Genomic DNA, 5,255 nt, shown 5'->3' with positions numbered 1-5,255 from the left:
GAAACCCAAGGAGGGGTCGCTATGAGTCAGGGCTGACTCGACGGCACATAACAACAGCAACAACAACCATAGCAGCTGTTTTGATTTTGTGTCCTCCACACTCCATCAGCCGTCTACAAAAAGAAATGTGTGCTTCACTGCTAAAATAAGGATTTAACGATATGGGAGCAGGATTATGTCACAATCTTACTCTGATAAGACGTCCTGCTCCTGCTTAATCTTCCCTAGAAAGCCAACCCTGAGTTCCCTTCCTATCCCCATCATATGGGGCTAGTGCCCAGTCAGGCTGCCATATGCCTGGACTTGCCTTTCTTCCATCATCACACTTTATTACAAGATACTGCTATTTATTGTTTATCTGTCTTTCTTCCTCATTGAAATGTGGGCACCTGGGGCAGACAGACCATGTGCTAGTCCTCTTTCTAGACCCAGTGGGAAGCAGTGCCTGGTGGACCTCACTAAATGCTTAAAGAATGAATCCACACAGGTCTAGCTAGGAATGTGATTTGGCCTGGGGAATCCAGCAAAGGGGTCCTGCAGAGAAGTGTCTTAAGGCTTGCTAAGACCAGCTAGACATCATCCAGCCCTCAGGCTGGGGGAAATGAAGTGAAGGAGAAAAATTTTATACATGCTCCCCACTTTTCACAAAAAGAGAGCTCCCTGAAACTGAGGCTTAATCAGAAGGTCAGCAGTTCAAACCTACCAGCTGCTCCATGGAAGGAAGACCGGGCAATCTACTTCCGTAAAGATTTACAACCTCGGAAACCCAATGGGGGTCGCTATGAGTCAGAAACAACTCGCTGGCAGTAAGTTTTTGATTTTTCAGTATTCTTATTATCATCATTACTAATTTTTTATGTGAATGCTTAGGGTGACAGCTAAGGAATCAACATTAATTTGAACAAAGGTAGAGCAAGTATCAACTTCTATAACCATCTCAAAGGATGACGTTCCCCTTGGAAACTTGTCATAGACTGATGCAGTCGGGTGCTAGAAGCTACACTCTTCCTCACACAGAAATGGAGCCACAGGGTCCTAGCGTGGTGGGGGACTTGCTCAGGGTCACCCATCACATTCGTGGCAGAGCCAGAGACAGAAAACTAACATGGCTGCCAAGTCACACCTCAAGGGTGCCAGGCTTCATAATCAGTGTCAGATTGCCCAATAAGTGAGGCAAGCATGGCCTTACTTGTGCTTACTTATTAATCTATAGTGTGCAATCGCACATTTTTTCACCACTTTAGAGAATCTGCTTGTAGGAATAGCTGGCATCTGTCTCACTCCAACGTCACAGCACCTTCCTACAGAATCAAAGCCCCTTTTCAAATTTACAGTCCCTGTCAGGGACAGAGCACCCAGTAAGCAAGGTAAACACGAGCTTATTTGTGCTTACTTATTATTCTTATAGTTCACTGCAGACTAGTAAGTAAGCACAAGTAAGTCCATGCTTACCTTGCTTATTGGATAATCCACACCTGCTCATGATGTGTTTGACTTGTGTTCTCTCAGGTAACCAATCAACAGTCACTCTACATGCCTAAGTCTTATATAAAACAAGGTGCCTCAGACAAGGGATTGATTTGCCCAAAGTCACACAGCTAGTCCAGCCGGGAGCCCTAACTTCGAACAGGCCTATGTGAGCTCTGCCTGATGGGGAAAAAGTCAAAGTAGGGCAGAAAGCAGAGGGGCAGTTTGAGGAGGGCCTGTCACAGTGGTCAGCCTTGGGGAGACTGGGGGAATTATGGATGGTGGACATGCACTCTCAGGTGGCCTGTTGATATTCAAAATCCATGGGGTCTGCCTCTTCTTGCCTCCCAGAGCCTCGCCTGGAGGCTTGCTCCAGCAACAGTGAAACGTAGGTGCTATGCAGACAATGTTAGGTGTCATCGACTTGACTTCCACTCATAGGGACCCCATGTCACAGAGCAAAACAGTCCCACAAGGTTTTCTTGGCAGAGCCAGATCTGTAAACTTTATGGAAGCAGATCACTAAGTCTTTCTCCTGCAGAGATGCTGGGTGGGTTTAGACCACCAGCCTTTCAGTGTGCAGGCAATCACTTAACCGTTGAGCACCAGGGCTCCTTATTCAGATAACGCTACATGCCAGATGTGGGGAGAGAAGAGGGTTCTGAATATTCTCCTGGAATAAGGAGAAGGGGGAGGCCCTGGGTGGTGCAAATGGCTGTGCTTGGCTGCTCACCAAAAGGTTGGCGGTTTGAGACCACCTAGAGATGCCTTGAAAGAAAGGCCTGGTAATCCATGTCTGAAAAATCAGCCATTGAAAACCCTGTGGAGCAAAGTTCCACTGAGACACACATGGGGTCACCATGAGTTGAGGCTGACAGAACAACTGGTTCCGGTTAAGAAGAAGGGAAGAGTGGACCAGGGGACAAGGGGATGGGGTTGGTCAGAGATCTTTGAATGGAGGGACCACAGCCTGGGGCTTTGACGACCAACATTTCTGTTCCAGACCGGGAGCTGGCCTTCACGATGTGACCACAGACACCTCGATTCTCCAAAGCTATTTCCTCAACTACAAAATGAAGACAACATTCTTATTTGTCCAGAAAGACTATTGTGATGAAAATAGGACAGTGTGGGCAAGGCAGCTTCGTCATTTATATTATTACTGCAATACCCCTTCCGACCCCCTTGACTACCCAGTGTCTGGTACTTCAGAAGTACTCAATAAGTGTGTGTTGGATTCATGAGAAAACATAATAAAATGTGTAAACAAGGTAAATGGTGCATCCAATGAAGATTAAGGCCCAGGAAACATTTTTAGACACTACGGCAACTATTAAAAAAGTGAAGTACTAATTCACGGCCTCTGTTATCTTGCCAGTTTCTTGTATTTGACTGAGAGACTCTCCCGAGTGAAAGGAAAACCTCTCTCCCAGACAGTGACCGTGTTTATTTTGAATAAAGGCATTGAACACAAGCACTGCCCCAGATTTTCTCTATTTTGCTGTCCAGTCGATTCCAACTCATGGTGACGCTATGGGACAGCGTGGAGCTGCCCCATAGGGCTTCCTAGGCTGTCATCTTTATGTGAGCAGACTGCCAGGGCTTTTCTCCTGAGGAGCTTCTGTGGGTGTGAACTGCAGCTTTTAGGTCAGCAGTCCAGCACTTAGCCATTGCCCCACCAGAGCCCCTCAGATTTCATCTAGCCAATCAGCAAATCTAGTAAACCGGGCTTTGCAAACATTAAAGGGCCCTGATGGTGCAGTGGTTAAGCACTCAGATGCTAACCAAAAGGTGGGCGGTTCGAACCCACCAGCTGCTCTATGGCAGAAAGATGTGGCAGACTGCTTCTGTAACAATTTATAGCCTTGGATACCCTATGGGGCAGTTCTACTCTGTCCTACAGGGTCACTCTGAGTCAGAATCCACTCAGCAACAGGCAACAGGCTTCCAGTCTGCACACATTGTCTCATTGTGTTTTCACACCATCACCTGAGTCAGATGTTATTATAATGTTTACTTTACAAATAAAACTGAAGTTCAGGGAAGTGAAACAAATTGGCAAAGTTCCCAAGCCCCAATGTACAGGAGAGGAAACTAAGTTTCCAAGAGTGCATAACTCCTGCCAAGATTAAAAGACCAGTGACCATGGGGTTGACTGACTCACAGTGACCCTGTGTGTGTCAGATACAGCTGTGCTCCGTAGGATTTTCAGTAGCTGATTTTTCAGAAATAGACCCCCAGGCCTCTGTTCAGAGGCACTCTCAGTGGACTTGAACCCCCAACCTTTCAGTTAGCTGAGTGCATTACCATTTGCCCCACCCAGGATTTCCACCCACGATTCCCTGTCTTTATGCAACTGCTGATGGTAGCAGAGCCTGGAACAGAGAGAGCAGGTGGTTTGACTGCAAAGCCTTCAATACTGTTCGATTCCATGTGCCCAGGTCAGATCCTCTGGGATAACTGAGAATCCTCAAAGGTATGTGGCTAAAAAGAAGTGACTGAATACAAGATCCCTGGCTTTGGGAGCTAACCACGCAGCCCAAGTTGCCCACAGCCAGGAGCAGAAAGCTCTTTTCAATTTTTTCTAACCTGTTCGCTAAACAATTTTACTTTGTTGTTGTTGAGAATATACACAGTAAAACACACCCCAAGTCAGCAGGTTCTACATGTCAGAGTCAGTGACATTGATGACAGTCTTGGAGTTGTATAACCATTCTCACCCTCTTTTCTGAGCTGTTGCTCCTCTATTAACGTAAACTCACAGCCCTCGAAGATTCCTAGCTAATCTTTCAAGCTGTCACCGAAAGCTCATCTTTTGAGTCGCGTGTGGTCAAGCCCCAGAAGGCTCTGTTGTTAGATGCTGACGAGATGGCTCCGACTCATAGGGACCCTGGGTACAACAGAACGAAACACTGCTCGCTCCTAAGCCATCCTCACCATATTTGCTATGCTGAAGCCCATCGTCACAGCTACTGTTCTAGGGACTGTACTGTACCAGTGGCTTGCCCTGACCAGGATTCCAAAGCTGCAGCAGACAGGCTCTAAAACCTCAGGCTCCATTTTACCATCACTCCCATCAAGCTGGTGGGTGGCACTTCTCAGCCCGAATGCACGCCCCACTTCCTCCCCGGGTCACAAAGTAAGTAACGATAGCATTAGCAGTACAACTCCAGTTCTGGAGGGGGGGCTGGTGGAGCCACTCATTCCATCTCCCTGTGCAAACCATCTCAACACCCAGTGCTACACTCACTCTCCCCAAACCAGTCACGAATCAAGCCCTTGCCTGAAGTTACACGGGGGCTTTCTGCTTGGCAAATCTGAACCCCAAAATTCATTACTCCTTGGAACTTTCAGCAAGGGTCTGTCTCTGCCTGGTACTGTGTTAGCTATCAGGGTCCCTGGGTGGCACCAAGAGTCCAGCACTTGGCTACTAACCGATAGGTTGGCAGCTCAAATCCACCCCAGGTGCCTTGGCAGAAGGGCCTGGTGATCTCCTTCTGAAAGGTAACAGCCACCGAAAACCTGATGGAGCACAGTTCTACTCTGACACCCATGGGGTTGCCATGAATTGTAATTGACTCGGCGGCTACTGGTGTGGTTCTTGTGTGTGCACATGTTAAGCATCAGACCCATGAGTCTGACGACATCTTGCATAAGGAGTCCCAGTGAGAAACAGATGAATCCTAGGAACACGAAGAGGAGACTTTTTGGAGCCCTGATGTTGGAGCAGTTAAGCACTCTGCTGCTAACCAAAAGGTCAGCAGTTCAAACCCACCAGCCTCTCCACA

This window comes from Orycteropus afer, unplaced genomic scaffold (genome assembly GCF_000298275.1).
Source record: "Orycteropus afer afer isolate SDZICR_OR568_19922 unplaced genomic scaffold, OryAfe1.0 scaffold00106, whole genome shotgun sequence".
Lineage (NCBI taxonomy): Eukaryota > Metazoa > Chordata > Mammalia > Tubulidentata > Orycteropodidae > Orycteropus > Orycteropus afer.
The sequence above is the reverse complement of the archived record's forward strand: the minus strand, read 5'-3'. Positions refer to the sequence as shown.